Raw genomic sequence first — 18,522 nt, 5'->3', positions numbered from 1 at the left:
TTATTGCTGCATAGTATTCCATGGTGTATACTGCCACACTTTCTTAATCCAGTCTGTCACTGATGGACATTTGGGTTGATTCCAAGTATTTGCTATTGTGAATAGTGCCGCAATAAGCATACGTGTGCATGTGTCTTTACGGCACCATGATTTATAATCCTTTGGGCATATCCCCAGTAATGGGATGGCTGGATCATATGGTGCTTCTAGTTCTAGATCCTTGAGGAATTGCCATACTGTTTTCCATAATGGTTGAACTAGTTTTCAATCCCACCAACAGTGTCAAAGTGTTCCTATTTCTCCACATCCTCTCCAGCACCTGTTGTTTCCTGACTTTTTAATGATTGCCATTCTAACTGGTGTGAGATGGTATCTCATTGTGGTTTTGATTTGCATTTCTCTGATGGCCAGTGATGACGAGCATTTTTTCATGTGTCTGTTGGCTGTATGAATGTCTTCTTTTGAGAAATGTCTGTTCATATCCTTTGCCCACTTTTTGATGGAGTTGTTTGTTTTTTTCTTGTAAATTTGTTTGAGTTCTTTGTAGGTTCTCGATGTCAGCCCTTTGTCAGATGAGTAGATTGCAAAAATTTTCTCCCATTCTGTAGGTTGCCTGTTCACTCTGATGGTAGTTTCTTTTGCTGTGCAGAGGCTCTTTAGTTTAATTAGATCCCATCTGTCAATTTTGGCTTTTGTTGCCGTTGCTTTTGGTGTTTTAGACATGAAGTCCTTGCCAATGCCTATGTCCTGAATGGTATTACCTAGGTTTTCTTCTAGGGGTTTTATGGTATTAGGTCTAACATTTAAGTCTCTAATCCATCTTGAATTAATTTTCACATAAGGAGTAAGGAAAGGATCCAGTTCCAGCTTTCTACTTATGGCTAGCCAATTTTCCCAGCACCGTTTATTAAATAGGGAATCCTTTCCCCATTTCTTGTTTTTCTCAGGTTTGTCAAAGATCAGATGGCTGTAGATGTGTGGTATTATTTCTGAGGACTGTGCTCTGTTTCATTGGTCTATATCTCTGTTTTGGTACCAGTACCATGCTGTTTTGGTTACTGTAGCCTTGTAGTGTAGTTTGAAGTCAGGTAGCGTGATGTCTCCAGCTTTGTTCTTTTGACTTAGTATTGTCTTGGCAGGGGTTCCATATGAACTTTAAAGTAGGTTTTTCCAATTCTGTGAAGAAACTCATTGATAGCTTGATGGGGATGGCATTGAATCTATAAATTACCTTGAGCAGTATGGCCACTTTCACGGTATTTATTCTTCCTATCCATGAGCACGGTATGTTCTTCCATTTGTTTGTGTCCTCTTTTATTTTACTTAGCAGTGGTTTGTAGTTCTCCTTGAAGAGGTCCTTTACATCCCTTGTAAGTTGGATTCCTAGGTATTTTACTCTCTTCGAAGCAATTGTGAATGGAAGTTCATTCCTCATTTGGCTCTCTGTTTATCTGTTACTGGTGTATAAGAATGCTTGTGATTTTTGTACATTAATATTGTATCCTGAGACTTTGCTAAAGTTTCTTATCAGCTTAAGGAGATTTTGGGCTGAGATGATGGGGTATTCTAAATATACAATCATGTCATCTGCAAACAGGGACAAATTGACTTCTTCTTTTCCTACCTGAAGACCTTTTATTTCTTTCTATTTCCTGATTGCCCTAGCCAGAACTTCCAACACTATGTTCAATAGGAGTGGTGAGAGAGGGCATCCCTGTCTTGTGCCAGTTTTCAAACGGAATGCTTCCAGTTTTTCCCCATTCAGTATGATATTGGCTGTGGGTCTGTCATAAATAGCTCTTATTATTTTAAGATACGTTCCATCAATACCTAGTTTATTGAGCGTTTTTAGCATGAAGGGCTGTTGAATTTTGTCAAAGGCCTTTTCTGCATCTATTGAGATAATCATGTGGTTTTCATGTTTGGTTCTGTTTATATGCTCGATTACGTTTATTGATTTGTGTATGCTGAACCAGCCTTGCATCCCAGGGATGAAGCCCACTTGATCATAGTGGATAAGCTTTTGGATGTGCTGCTGGATTCAGTTTGCCAGTATTTTATTGAGGATTTTTGCATCGATGTTCATCAGGGATATTGGTCTAAAATTCTCTTTTTGTTGTTGTTGTATCTCTGCTCGGCTTTGGTATCAGGATGATGTTGGCCTGATGAGTTAGGGAGGATTCCCTCTTTTTCTATTGATTGGAATAATTTCAGAAGGAATGGTACCAGGTCCTCCTTGTACCTCTGGTAGAATTCAGCTGTGAATCCATCTGGTCCTGGACTTTTTTTGTTTGGTAGGCTATTAATTATTGCCTCAATTTCAGAGCCTGCTATTGGTCTATTCAGGGATTCAACTTCTTCCTGGTTTAGTCTTGGGAGAGTGTAAGTGTCCGGGAAATTATCCATTTCTTCTAGACTTTCTACTTTATTTGCGTAGAGGTGTGTATAGTACTCTCTGATGGTAGTTTGTATTTCTGTGGGGTCGGTGGTGATATCCCCTTTATCACTTTTTATTGCGTCTATTTGATTCTTCTCTCTTTTCTTCTTTGTTAGTCTTGCTAGCAGTCTATCAATTTGTTGATCTTTTCAAAAAACCAGCTCCTGGATTCATTGATTTTTTGGAAGATTTTTTGTGTGTCTATCTCCTTCAGTTCTGCTCTGATCTTAGTTATTTCTTGCCTTCTGCTAGCTTTTGAATGTGTTTGCTCTTGCTTCTCTAGTTCTTTTCATTGTGATGTTAGAGTGTCAATTTTAGATTTTTCCAGCTTTTCCTTGTGGGCATTTAGTGCTATAAATTTCCCTCTACACACTGCTTTAAATGTGTCCCAGAGATTCTGGTATGTTGTATCTTTGTTCTCATTGGTTTCAAAGAACATCTTTATTTCTGCCTTCATTTTGTTATATACCCAGTAGTCATTCTGGAGCAAGTTGTTCAGTTTCCATGTAGTTGAGCGGTTTTGATTGAGTTTCTTAGTCCTGAGTTCTACTTTGATTGCACTGTGGTCTGAGAGACAGTTTGTTGTAATTTCTATTCTTTTACATTTGCTGAAGAGTGCTTTACTTCCAATTATATTGTCAATTTTGGAATAAGTCTGATGTGGTGCTGAGAAGAATGTGTATTCTGTTGATTTGGGGTGGAGAGTTCTGTAGATGTCTATTAGGTCCGCTTGGTGCAGAGTTGAGTTCAATTCCTGAATATCCTTGTTAACTTTCTGTCTCGTTGATCTGTCTAATGTTGACAGTTGGGTGTTGAAGTCTCCCATTATTATCGTATGGGAGTCTAAGTCTCTTTTTAAGTTTCTAAGGACTTGCTTTATGAATCTTGGTGCTCCTCTATTGGTGCATATATATTTAGCATAGTTAGCTCTTCCTGTTGAATTGATCCCTTTACCATTATGTAATAGCCTTCTTTGTCTTTTTGATCTTTGTTGGTTTAAATTCTGTTTTATCAGAGAGTAGGATTGCAATCCCTGCTTTTTTTTTGTTCTCCATTTGCTTGGTAGATCTTCCTCCATCCCTTTATTTTGAGCCTATGTGTGTCTCTGCATGTGAGATGGGTCTCCTGAATACAGCAAACTGATGGGTCTTGTCTCTTTATCCAGTTTGCCAGTCTGTGTCTTTTAATTGGAGCATTTAGTCCATTTAATTTAAGGTTAATATTGTTATGTGTGAACTTGATCCTGCCATTATAATATTAACTGTTTATTTTGCTCGTTAGTTGATGCAGTTTCTTCCTAGCATCGATGGTCTTTATATTTTGGCATATTTTTGCAATGGCTGATACCGGTTGTTCCTTTCCATGTTTAGGGCTTCCTTCAGGGTCTCTTGTAAGGCAGGCCTGGTGGTGACAAAATCTCTAAGCATTTGCTTATCTGTAAAGGATTTTATTTCTCCTTCACTGATGAAACTTAGTTTGGCTGGATATGAAATTCTGGGTTTAAAATTCTTTCCTTTAAGAATGTTGAATATTGGCCCCTACTCTGTTCTGGTTTGTAGAGTTTCTGACGAGAGGTCTGCTGTTAGTCTGATGGGCTTCCCTTTGTGGGTAACCCGACCTTTCTCTCTGGCTGCCCTTAACAGTTTTTCCTTCATTTCAACTTTGGTGAATCTGACCATTATGTGTCTTGGAGTTGCTCTTCTTGAGGAGTATCTTTGTGGCGTTCTCTGTATTTCCTGAATTTGAGTGTTGTCCTGCCTTACTAGGTTGGGGAAGTTCTCCTGGACGATATCCTGACAGTGTTTTCCAACTTGGTTCCATTTTCCCCCTCACTTTCAGACACCCCAATCAGATGTAGATTTGGTCTTTTCACATAATCCCATACTTCTTGCAGGCTTTGTTCATTTCTGTTTCCTCTTTTTTCTTTAGACTTCTCTTCTTGCTTCATTTCATTCATTTGATCTTCAATGGCTGATACTCTTTCTTCCAGTTGATCGAGTTGGTTACTGAAGCTTGTGCATTTGTCACGTATTTCTCATGTCATGGTTTTTATCTCTGTCAGTTCGTTTATGGCCTTCTCTGCATTGATTATTCTAGTTATCCATTCTTCCATTCTTTTTTCAAGATTTTTAGTTTCTTTGTGCTGGGTACATAATTCCTCCTTTAGCTCTGAGAAGTTTGATGGACTGAAGCCTTCTTGTCTCAACTCATCAAAGTCATTCTCCATCCAACTTTGATCCGTTGCTGGCAATGAGTTGTGTTCCTTTGGAGGGGGAGATGCACTCTTATTTTTTGAATTTCCAGCTTTTCTACCCTGCTTTTTCCCCATCTTTTTGGTTTTATCTGCCTTTGATCTTTGATGATGGTGACGTACTGATGGGATATTGGTGTGGGTGTCCTTCCTGTTTGTTAGTTTTCCTTCTAACTGTCAGGACCCTCAGCTCTAGGTCTGTTGGAAATGGCTTGAGGTCCACTCCAGATCCTGTTTGCTTGGGTATCCGCAGCAGAGGCTCATTTGAAAATGCAGAAATCATCCGTCTTCTTTGTCACTCGTGCTGGGAGCTGGAGACTGGAGCTGTTCCTATTCGGCCATCATGCTCCACCCCCAGATCTTCATCTTCTAAGCCATTAGTTTCAAATAAAGTAAGTGATAATAGTTTAAACTTACAGTTTTATAGTACTATACTTTTAAAAATAACTTAACACACAAAGCACACAAAAGAGAAATAGAGCTGTTAATTTAGATTAAAATATTCTAAAATACTGACAGTTATTGTAAATCATATGTTATATTATTACTCTTTTAGTAACTATGATAAGAAGTTATATTGTGGAGTTGTTCCAAGGAATTACAAATGAAATGAAGAAAATGTTAAGAAATAAAAATCAAACTGAAGAATGGATCTCAATGAACTTTTAGTTTATTAAGAATTGAAAAATAATTATTGATAACCTAATATTAAATAATTCCTAGTTAAAATATCATCCCAAGTTATTCTTTACCACATTACCTGGTTAGTTTACTACTTATTATAATAAAAATATTTTTTATAATCTGAAATAATGCTATTTTGTTTTTTAGAGTTTTTATTTTATTTCTTACTGCTGGCTCCACATGAGAAATAAGTTGCATCATGCAGATTTCTGTTTTATTTATACAGTTTGGAATCAATGGCACTTGATTCATGGGCAGACATAGAATAGGTAGTCAAATATTGTAATGAAATAATTAATGACTGCATTAATTATGTAAAGTTCCCTGCACATGTTCTTGGAAAATAATGCAACTTTGTTTTTAGTGTAAGAGAATTTCAATTGCCTGCCTTTAATATAATCTGGATTTGTAACATATAGGGCAGATATGTAGACCTTAACTTCGGTATTCTACCTGTATTTATTTCATTTTCTTCTCATGTTCAAGGCAAGCTGTTATTTTCATTCTTTTCTCTTGTTCAGGCATTTTGTCATATCTCTGTTTTCTTACTTTGAGGTGATTAGTGTTTTTAGGATTTTTATTTCTAAATGCAAAGAGCAATTGGGTTTGGGAAGACTAGTTTTTAAGAGAAAGAGTTAGCAAGAGAAAGTTCTATAAATTCATGGATGCTGTGATACTCACAGAAGTTCTTCAGAAATAAGATTTATTGTTCAGTCCTCTACCCTCAGCACTCTTTAGGAATTGTTTCAGTTGAAGAGAGTCATCTGACTCAGGGTCGTAGCCTCTCCATACTATTTTTGGAACTCTTCGCATGGTTTTATGAGGTTCCTTTAAGATCACTTGATTTGTCTCTTTGTCCATTCATTTTGTCTTCCTCTCCGTTCTAGAGGAATTAATTCAAGCACACTTCAAAATATAACTACTGCATGCAAAACTTCATTTTGCACTCTGCTTTCAGGGGAAACCAACTTGGAAATGTTAACACAGCGTTTTTGTCAGAAAGAAAACACTTAGATGAGATTTTGAACTGAATTAAATACCTCCCATCTGGAAATGAGGATTCCATAACCATGGTGTGGAGCAGAGAGCTCCTGACACAAGGTAGCAGTGCAATTGTTAACATGCTCTCCTGTGATAAACTGGGATGATATAATTGGTGGGGATATGCAAACTGGGTATTGCATCAGTCTTTGGAGAACTATGGGGGAAATAATAATATTGAGTACAGTAGAATTGCTCAGTTTAATTACTTTGGGAAAAAATAACAAAAAACAGAGCAATTAATTGGTAACTAATGCTAACCATAAAGGTAAAAGTCAAGTCTCCTTATTATTGTGCAAAGAAGATCTCATCTTCTACATTGGGTAGGAAGAGAAAGATGAGGACCAGGTCCATACTTAATTGTAAGAATATTTGACCTCTAAAGAAAGTTCCATGGTTGAATATTCACACAGAAACTCTCGGAGATGGGGTAGAAACACTGGTGGAATGGCCTCTAGAAATATCAAAATGTAATAACACATACAGACTGCAGTAAGCAGAATAATGTCCATTAAAGATATTCTAAGCTCCTAAACCTTTGGTACGTTTGGCTGTATAGAAAAGGGGAATTAATGTTTCTGATAAGATTAAGATTGTTAATAAGTTGACCTCTAAGAGGTTATCCTAAATTACCTTGGTAGGCATAATGTAACCACAAGAGGTCTTAAAAGTGAAAAAAGAAAAGCAACAAGAAGATTTCTTAAAATGCTTCCAGTTCAAGTCAGAATTAAGGTGAATATTAGGTCCCACCAGTTTTACAGAGCTGTAGATGTTTTGCTGTTGTTCTTTCAAAAAAGAAGAATCTACAATAAACATGTTCATTTGAGAAAAATAATGTGTTTGTTAACTTTTTATAGCCATTCCCAAGTTACTTTAAACTTTGTATGTTGTTCAAGAACAGAGTATATACTGGTTAGGATGTGTTCATAGCTGATGCATCTCTAAAAAGTTTTTCATGAAGGTGGCTAGCTTCTGAACATCTTCAATCGTGACAGCATTACACAGAGAGGCCCTGATAACTCCCACAGACCTATGCCCTTTCAAGGACAACATATTGAGTTCAAGAGCTTTATCAATAAATCGTTTTTTCTAAAGCATCATTTCCTTTGGCATTGCCTATGTGGAACGGAATATTCCTCTTGCTTCTATTTCGGGGCTCCACTGGACATACGTAGAATCCTTAAGAATTATCAGTAATCTCATAAATCATTTGGAATTTGATGGAGCTAAGCTGCTCCATGGTCGCCGTACCTCCATTGTTTTTAATCCACTCCAGGACCATGACATAGATGCTGAAACATGGAGGCGTGTTATGCAAGGAGCTGTTTCCAGCTTGCGCTTTGTATTCCAGGACCGAAGGGCACTCTTGGAGGGCAAATCCCAGTAGGTCATCATGGACAATCACCACGGTGACCCCAGCAGAGCCAACATTCTTCTGAGCACCAGCAAAATGCCTTTGCTGCTACTTTTTCTAGTTAGATTTCAAATTTGCCTGTGGACTTAAAAATGCAAGTTGCAATTAATTATTTCTGGAGTCATAACACACAGCATAGAGGGTAGGTGGGGCCCTACAGGTGCTGAATCTAGACATCTGTGGGGACTCCTGGGTTCAGCGGTTGTTGACTCAAGGTCAACACTGACCATTGGAGGAGTGGTTTAAGAGGAGTTAAGGCAAAGGGCAAACTGTAGATCGATCTTTATACTGTTATTACAAGAGAAGTGACATACTTTATATATGTTTATATTAGCCAGGTCTGTTTTTAATACCATATACTTTATATTTCTATATATTTATATTTATAATAATACTGTTATCACTGATACATGTAGACATTTTTAGAATTTATTAAATCCTTGACCTTGTGCATTATTCCATTAGCAACAGTTGCACCGCATCCCCAGTCTTCCCCTTCCTCTTTTTAAGCTGTTTTATGAAAAAGGTCTAGAAGTTCTTGATGCATTTTTACCATTCTTTCCATAGGTAGAAAAGAAAGGTGATTGGTTGGTTGTTTTTCAGTTATGCCATTAAATTAAACATTTCTGTTAAATTACCTTATCCTTTGTTCTCTTGACTGTTTACTTTGTAATGTTTGATGACAAGAGTGATACTTTGCTGAAAAGTCTTTCCCCTCTTGTCTATCTATTGTCAGTATTTTATGTTGAATATGTAAAGAACATTAAAGTCCTAAAACATCTGAAAAAAAAAGTGAAAGAAGAAAGAACCACATAGATGGCAGCATCGGAATTTGGGCAACGGTGCTGCTGGGTTATGAGCCAAGAAATGCAAGCTTGCTCTTGAAGTTGGAAAATGCAAGAAAACGTATTTTACTAGAGCCTGCAGAAGAACCTAACCTTGCCAACAACCTGATTTTAGCCCAGTGAGACCCTTTGCAGACTTCTGACCTCTAGAACTGTAAGATAAATTTGCGTTGTTTTAAGACCCTAAAATATGGGTAACTTGTTATAGTAGAAGTAGGAAACTGATACACTTACTGAGATGCCAAGGAGGCTGTGGCAGATGTGGCAGAAGAAATTAAAAGGCAGCAATTTGCTTGCAATTATATTCTGTGTAAGATATCAGGAGTTTGGTTTGAGACTATTGCAATAAAGTGAATATCAAAATAAGGCAAGTCACAAAGAGCATTTTAATTTTTAAATGTATATAAAACTTATGTTGAGTAGATACACATGGACACAAAGATAGAAACAGCAGACACGTGGACTCCTATAGTTGGGAGGTTATGGGAAATTGAGTGTTGAAAAACTACCTATTGGGTACAATGATAACTATCTGGGTGATGGGTATACTAGAAGGATGAACTTCACCACTATACCAGTATATTCATGTAATGAACCTGCACATGTATTCTCTGACCCTAAAATTTAAAAGAAGAAAATAAAAGGTTAGGTTTATACCACACTGTAGTCTTACTGTGCAATAACATTGTGTGTAGATTATGTACATATCTTAATTAAACATATTTCATTGCTAAAAGATGCTAACAATAATCTGAGTCTTCAGCATATTCTAATATTTTTGATGCTGACTGATGAGGGTGATGGTGCTGAAAGTTGAAACGGTTGTGGCAATTTCTTAAAATAAAATAATGATATTTACAAAACTGGTTTACTCTTCCATTCATAAAAGTTTTCTCTGTAACATATGATACTATTTGACAGCACTTTACCCACAGTGGAATTTTCCATAATTAAAGTCAATCCTCTCCAATCTGCTTTATCAACTCATTTGACTTAATATTTTTAATTCTTTGTTGTTGTTTCAGTAATGTTCACAGCATTTTTACCAGGAGTATATTCCATCTCAATAGACCACAATCTTTGCTTATCTATGAGAAGTAACTTCTCATGAGTTCAACTTTCATCATGAAATGGAAAAAAAAAATAGCCATATATTCAGGCTCTGCTTTTAGTACTAATTATCTTGCTATTTTCACCACATCTGCAGATATTTTCTCCACTTGAACTGCTCAAAGTTATCCATGAGGATTGGAATCAACTTCTTCCAAACTCATGTTAATGTGGATATTTTGATCTCCTCCTATGAATGAATCACCAAAGCTATTAATGGCTCCTACAAAGGTGAATACTTCCAGAAGGTTTTCAGTTTCCTTTGTCCACATTCACTGAAGCAATCGTTTATTAAATAATAAGATTTAAAAGTGGAAATTACTCCTCAATTAAAGTGCTGCACAATGGATATTGTGTTAGCAGTCATGAAACAATATTAATCTCCTTGTGCTTCTCCATTAGGCTCTTGGGTGATGAGCCACATTGTCAATAAACAAGTACTCTTTTAAAAGGAATCTAATCTAAAGGAGTAATAGGACTCAACAGTGGGCTTAAAATATTCAGTAAACCATGCTGTAAATAAATTAAACATCATCCAGGCTTTGTTGTTCCATTTAAAGAGCAGAGGCAGAGTAGATTTATCAGAATTCTCAAGTGCCCTAGACTTTTCAGAAAGGTAAATGAGCATTGGTTTTAACTTCAAGTCACCAGCTACATTACCCTGAAGCATGAGTTAGCCTCTCTCTTTGATGCTTTGAAGATAGATATTGAATTCTTCTTAGCTATGAAAGCCCAAGATGGCATCTTCTTACAATAAAAGGCTAATTCATTTACATTAAAAACCTGTTGACTTGTGTAGCCACCTTTATTAATTATCTTAGCTAGATTTTCTGGATAACTTGTTGCAGCTTCCATATCAGGACTTGCTGCTTAACCTTGAATTTTATGTGATGGAGATTGCTTCTTCTCTTCCACCATGTGAGCCAACCTCTGTTTGCTTCAAAGGTTTATTTTGGCAGCTTCCTTACATTTCTCTGCTGTCATAGAGTTTAAGAGAGTGCTGGAGAGGATGTGGAGAAATAGGGACACTTTTACACTGTTGGTGGGATTGTAAGCTAGTTCAACCATTATGGAAAACAGTATGGCGATTTCTCAAGGATCTAGAACTAGAGGTATCATATGACCCAGCCGTCCCATTACTGGGCATATACCCAAAGGATTATAAATCATACTGCTATAAAGACACATGCACATGTATGTTTATTGTGGCACTATTCACAATAGCAAAGACTTGGAATCAACCCAAATGTCCATCTGTGACAGACTGGATTAAGAAAATGTGGCACATATACACCATGGAATACTATGCAGCCATCAAAAAAGATGAGTTTGCGTCCTTTGTAGGGACATGGATGCAGCTGGAAACCATCATTCTCAGCAAACTATCAGAAGAACAGAAAACCAAACACTGCATGTTCTGACTCATAGGTGGGAACTGAACAATGAGATCACTTGGACTCTGGAAGGCGAACATCACACACTGGGGCCTATCATGGGGAGGGGGGAGGGGGGAGGGGGGAGGGATTGCATTGGGAGTTATACCTGATATAAATGATGAATTGATGGGTGCTGACGAGCTGATGGGTGCAGCACACCAACATGGCACAAGTATACATATGTAACAAACCTGCACGTTATGCACATGTACCCTAGAACTTAAAGTGTAATAATAATAAAAAATAAAAATAAAAAAAGAAGCATACCGGAAAGAAAGATGTAGAGTCTGTGAACATAAAACTCAAGTGCCCAAAACCATAAAATAATCTAATATTGTGGAAAAATAAAAAAAAAAAAAAAAAAAAGAATTTAAGAGAGTGAGGGACTTGCTCTGGATTAAGTTTTGGCTTAAGTGAATATTGTAGCTAATTTGATCTTCCATTCATACCACTACACTTTTTTTCCATAACAGTAATAAGGTTGTTTTTCTTTCTTATCACTAATATGTTCACTGGAGTAGCACATGTAGTTTCCTTCAAGAATGTTTCCTTCGTATTCACAACTTAGCTAGCTGGCAAAAAAAGGCCTATGGCCTATCTCAGATTTCAACTTCCTTCCTCACTAAGCTTAATAATTTGTAGCCTTTAATTTATTGAGAGAGAAATGTAACTCTTCCTTTCACTTGAACACTTAGAGGTTATTGTGGAATCACTAATTGGCCTGATTTCAATATTATTGTGTCTTAGGGAATAGGGAGGCCCAAGGAAAGGAAAAGAGACTGGGCTATGGCTAGTCTATGGAGCAGTCAGAACACATTCAATATTTATTGATTAAGTTTTCTATCTTACATAGGTGTGGTTCACAGTTCACTACATATCAAAACAATTACAATAATAGCATCAAATATCACTGACCAAAGGTCATCTTAACAGGTAATAATAATAAAAACTCTGATGTATTGCAAAATTACCAAAATGTGACACAGAGACACAAGTGAACCTGGGCTGTTGAAAAAATGGTGCCGATAGACATGCTTGATGCAAGATTGCCATAAATCTTCAATTTATAAAAAATACAGTGTTTGTGAAACACAGACAAGGGCTACTTATATGTCAATGAGAAAGTAATAACCTTACTAACAAGTTCACTGATTGCTTTTTTTAGGGGTTTTCCTGATGTTAAAAAAAAGTTGTTGTTGTTTTTCTTTTTGTTCGTTTTAACATCAGGAAATAACTTGGCTCTCTGAGCGCAAAGATTAAGTGCCATCATTTGACCAAAAAAAAAAAAAAAAAACAAAAAAAGTTTTCTGGTGGTTTTCAAACATCAGAAGTCAGGCTGACTCAATTATTGTTATTGGACGCAACATCGCAGTGGCAGCCATGGGAGCCTAAGTTGCATAGAGTTATAATTCTTTTTAATAAAAGACAATTTTCCTAATGACAAGATAGATGAGCAACCAGTGAGATTATGACTGTTCACACTCTATAATCAAGAAAGAAAGAAGAACCTATGAATGAAAAAGGTAGACATTTTCAAAATATAGCCACAATTTCATCATACAGACTCCAGAACTCAGACAGTTTTGGGATTCAAAGCACATTAACTGAAGGATCAGTCAGAACCCCAGGAGGAAGGACTGACAATACTACAGCCATTGTGCACAGTGATGGTTCCTTAGTCCTTCCTAGAAGGGACCAGTAGTCATTTTACTTGCATGGTCATATACTGAGAAAACGGACAACATAAAATCTTTTCAAAACCATTAGACAAAGGCTTGAGCTAATATTGATAGTCAGCATTCAAGCTGTCATTGTGACTTCTCGGTCAGAGCGGAGACAACTGTGGGTGAGGCGATGAGTAGAGTCTGGCCTATGTCCTCATGGTGAATCCAAAGCTTCTAAGGCCACAATCCAATGTTCATTTCCCTGGTTGCTAAATGTATAGTTGGAACTAACATACTTGATATTTCCACAATTCCTACGTTTGCTCTTTGGCCTGTGTGGGGTGAGAGCTGTCTTAGTGTGAAAGGACAACTGAAAGTTTTTTAAACTGTTCTTGTATTATATAAGATAGTAAATATAAAAACATCACAAACTGAAATGGGTGGCAGAAATAAGTGCTATTTTTAAAGACCTAAACTAAAGAATACAAGTGAAGTGTCCTCATTTTATCACCTGTTAATTCACCAGCCTGGCCTGTGCAAAGACCAGCTGAATTCAAGGATGACAGCAGACTCCTTTAATCTCAAGCAAGTAATAAACTCAACTCAGCTGTAGCTGTTCTGTCAGATGATAGATAATCTGTAGAACAGATTAACATAGGCTAACATACAGGATATGAGCCATTGACCTGGTAAATATGTTTGTTACCACCTTTGTCCAAAAACAGTTTGCTTTGACTTAGATTAAAAGCAGTTTGCATTCACATGAAAAGGTCAATGGTATACAATTATAGCCTTCACTCAGGGCCATGATAACTCTTCTTTCCTTTGTTATAATCTAGAGACCTAGAACCACTGGACGTTTTGCAGATGCATCACTATATCAATTGCATTAAACTAATAATCCCAGATGAGAAAGAAATGCTAGTACATTAATGGCCTTTGTGGAAACATGCCTTTCAAGGCACGTGCATGCCTTATATCAGAGAGCATAAGAAAGCTGCACAATGCCTAGTAGGTCTATCTGGATTCTGAAGGCAGCATACTCTGTACTAGGAATACTGTTTGGATCAGACAGGATGAATACCAGCTTTAAATGGAGTCTAGAGGTTGCATAGCATGAGCAGGTTATGGTACAAAATATCTAGCTACTTAGAGCAATATGATGCAATATGACCCTATGGTATTAGAGCATCAATAAAGGAATTCCAATGAATCCCACTAGAGGTCTGGAATGGAACTGCATTATGTGTATCAGAGAATTACAAAACTTTCAGAAAACTATTGACATTCTCCTGGATCTTGGTAAATACAGAGAGTCTAACCATGGTATAACAAATGACCATGTGGCCAGAGCTGCCCATAATGAGCTGGTTAACGTCAGATCCACCAAGTCACAGGTCATGTAGACTGGCAACAGTTGAATAACCCATTGTAAGATAGCAGTGGTATATCCTGGATGTCACCTAAGAAGTATCAGAGGGCATAAGAAAGCTATATGTGCAGGTGGTCCAGGACAATCACATCAAGCACCTCTGTAGTTAATCTCTGAGGGTGCTCACATTTATGCCACAGGGAGGCTCCCTATGACCAGCTAATAGAAGAGGAAGAATTCATAGCTTGGTTCATAAATGTGTTGGTTTAGTGCATGGGGTGGCTTTGAAATACTATGGCAAGAATAAATTTTCCCAAAGGGGAAAAGCTTGGATATTTTGGCTATTCTTCACTTTGAATAGAAACAAAACTTGAATTTAGAATAGTCATTGAATCACAATGCTATTCCTATTAAACTACCATAGACATTCTTTACATAACTAGAAAAAAAAAAACAACTCTGTTTTGAAATTTGTTTATTTATTTATTTTTTGAGATGGGGTCTCACTCTGTCACTCAGCCTGAAGTACAGTGGTGCAATCTCGGTTCACTGCAACCTCTACCCCCCAGGTTCAAGCAATTCTCCTGTCTCAGGCTCCTAAGTAGCTGGTATTACAGGACAAAAGAGAGCTCAAATACCCAAGGCAATCCTAAGAAAAAAGTACAAAGCTGGAGGCATCATGCTACCAGGCTTCAAACTATACTACAAGGATATAGTAACCAAAACAGCATGGAACCAGTACAAAAACAGACACATGGACCAATGGAAGAATAGAGAACCCAGAAATCAGACCACACACCTACAACTATCTGATCTTCGACAAACTTGATGAAAACAAACAGTGGGGAAAGGATTTCCTATTCAATAAATGGTGCTGGTATAACTGGCTCGCCATATGTGTAAGATTAAAACTGGACCCCTTATTTTTAGTATATGCAAAAATTAACTCAAGATGAATTAAAGAGTTAAATGTAAAACCAAAAACTATAAAAACTCTGGTAGGCAACCTAGGCAATATCATTCAGGGTGTAGGCGTGGGCCAAGATATCATGAAAAAGATGCCAAAAGCAATTGCAACAAAAGCAAAAGTTGACAAATGGGATCCAATTAAACTAAAGAGCTTCTACACACACAAAAAAAATCAACAAAGTAAATAGACAAGCTAGAAAATGAGATAATTTTTTTTTTTTTGCAATTCATTCTTCTGACAAAGGTCTAATTTCCAGCATCTATAAGGAACTTAAATAAATTTAAAGAATAAACAAATAACCCCATTAAAAAGTGGACAAAGGACATGAAGAGACACTTTTCAGAAGAAGACATACGTACGGCCAACAAACATATGAAAAAAGCTCAACATCATTGATCATTAGAGAAATGCAAATCAAAACCACAATGAGGCTGGGTGCTGTGGCTCATGCTGTAATCCCAGTAGTTTGAGAGGCCGAGGTGGGTGGATTACCTGAGGTCAGGAGTTTGAGACCAGTCTGGCCAACATAGTGAAAGCCCATCTCCACTAAAAATACAAAAATTATCTGGGCATGGTGGTACATGACCGTAGTTCCAGTTATTCAGAAGGCTGAGGCAGGAGAATCACTTGAACCTGGGAGGTGGAGGTTGCCTTGAGCCAAGATCATGCCACTGCACTCCAACTTGGGCAACAGAGCAAGACTCCATCTAAAAAAAGAAAAAGAAAAATGAGGTATCATCTCACACCAGTCAGAATGGCTGTTATTGAAAAGTCAAAAGACAGCGAATCAGATGCTGGTGAAGTTTTGGAGAAAATGGAACCGTTTTACACTGTTGGTTGCACTGTAAACTAGTTTAGCCATTGTGGAAGACAGTATGCCAATTTCTCAAAGACCTAAAACAGAAATACCATTTGACTCAGCAATCCCGTTACTGGGTATAAAACCAAAGGAGTATAACTCATTCTATTATAAAGACACATGCACATACATGTTCATTGCTGAACTATTCACAATAACAAAGACAGGGAATCAACCTAAATGCCCATCAATGATAGGCTGGATAAAAAAAAAAAAATGTGGTACATATACACCATGAAATACTATGCAGCCATAAAAAAGAATGAGATCATGTCCTTTGATGAAACATGGGTGGACCTGGAAGCCACTATCCTTAGCAAACTAATGTAGAAATAAAAACCAGATACCACATGTTATCACCTATAGGTAGGCGCTAAATGATGAGAACACATGGACACATAGAGGGGAACAACACACACTGGAGCCGGGAACAACACACACTGGAGCCTTTAAGAAGATGGACGGTGGGAGGAGGGAGAAGATCAGGAAAAATAACTAATAGGTGCTAGGCTTAATACTTGAGTGATGAAATAATCAGTAGAGCAAACCCCCATGACACAAGTTTACCTATGTAACAAATCTGCACTTGTACCCCGAACTTAAAATAAAAGTGGAAAAAAAAAAAAAAAGAAAGAATATACACCGAATCATGAGCAGTGGTGAATGTTTTGGCTGGTTGGTCAAGTCCTGGAAGGACAGTTTGTAAGACTGAAGGAAGGTGATCTCTAGTAGAGACATATGGATGGACTTGTATTTATTGTTTGCAATAACTCAGAATTTAAGAGGGATGGGTAGTGGAATATAATACCATAATGGGAAAAAACATATACATTTTAATGGTGGTAATTTATCAAGAGGAGGGAGTATTTACTTCTTATTTAGAAGAATAATAGTTTTTTGGGGGAAAGGACTGAAGGTCGTGAAGTCAGCGTTCTTTCTTGTAGCTGTATTAGCTGTATCATCAGCATGTAGAATATGCCTGGCATACAACAGGTACTTAGTAAATACTTGTTAAAATACTTGTTGAGTAATAGAAACATGCAAAATATATCACCAGGAGGGAAGTATATGGAATAAAATTATGTAAAATTTCAAAAAAATGTAATAATGTTCAATTGATAATTAAAATGATGGGTTACTGGCAGTTTGTAATTGAGTCAACTTAAAGAAGTTAAGTTACTTAATGTCACCAAGATTCTATTTATTTAATTTATTTTGTAAAATGTAATTATGGATTATATTCACCTCATTTTTTTATATAAATATGTGATTGCATCTAAATGCATCTAAGCCTACTAGTGTTGATTTAGTAAATGCTTAAGAAAATTTAACCATTTCATAAAGTTATTCATGAAATTGTTGCAAATAAATTATAATTTATACATAAAAAAAATCAGTGTCTCAGTATTTATTCTGGTATTTGCCAATATATAGCAGTATGCTTTCACTCAGCAGGACAAAGATACATCAAATGACTGTCTCTATTTAAAGATTAAGTGAAAACTGGGAGAATGAAGAGCTAATTTCATAGTCAGTTGATTGTATTTTTTCACTTTAATATATGCTTATTGCTTATTGCCTCTGGTACACTTGAGCATGTAAATCTGTTCATTATATTTACACACTGATTCAAGAGCTAAAAGACAGATGACAGAGATTTAAACAAAGTGAGTGAAAAACCAAATTCTCCTCGTGCTGATTGATGTATGCTTTTACTCACATAAATGCCAAATGCATTAGCTGAAGTGAGGCTGGGAGGATCTTTATTAATATTTACATCTGTTGTTGCAGAAGTAGATAAAACGTCTTTCTTTTTTTAATTTTAGAAAAAGACTAGTAAATGACATACTTTAAAAAAAATCTTCATTTTGAAATACTTTTCTACATTTCTCTACCTTTTTATATTCACGGTTAACTATATATATATTTGAATATACAAATTACTATATACCACAGTTTTTAAAAGCATTTCAACAGTTAATATAAGAAAGGAAACAGTGAAGTTTTTGTTTAAAATACAAAAGAATCAATTCATATCGATCTGAGTAATTTCACGTTTTTGAAGAATAATTTATTTACTTTACTTGACTAAGACAAAGACTTACTCTCTTGTTCAGTTCTCCAACTTTTTCTTCATTAAAAAACTTTCACAAATTAAAAAAAATAGGAACGTCTATATGTTCATTTTATGATGAGTTGTCTTAAGCCAGTGTGTGAAGATGTTACAACCATCGTTATTTTTAAAAGGACTCTGATTGTGTACACTTGAATTTCCTGATTTCAAATCATTCCTAGGTTTTAGAATAATGTGTAAGTCATTTAAGATTTCTTATTAAATTATTACTACACATACAAGCTCAAAAATATTATGAATGTTAGTAGTCATCAAATTCCTAAAATACACATTAATACAGCAATTTCTAATTAGTAAATCATTTA

At 36.4% G+C, this 18,522-nt stretch overlaps 1 pseudogene; it reads right to left on the bottom strand.

Annotated features, from left to right (window-relative positions):
- Positions 1-7,337: 7,337 nt before the first annotated feature.
- LOC117078429 lies at positions 7,338-8,057 on the bottom strand (annotated as a pseudogene).
- Positions 8,058-18,522: the final 10,465 nt, after the last annotated feature.

Source organism: Trachypithecus francoisi, unplaced genomic scaffold (genome assembly GCF_009764315.1).
Source record: "Trachypithecus francoisi isolate TF-2019V2 unplaced genomic scaffold, Tfra_2.0 Lachesis_group0, whole genome shotgun sequence".
NCBI classification, from domain to species: Eukaryota; Metazoa; Chordata; class Mammalia; order Primates; family Cercopithecidae; genus Trachypithecus; species Trachypithecus francoisi.
Note: the sequence above shows the minus strand (reverse complement) of the source record. Positions and strands in the feature narration are given on the sequence as shown.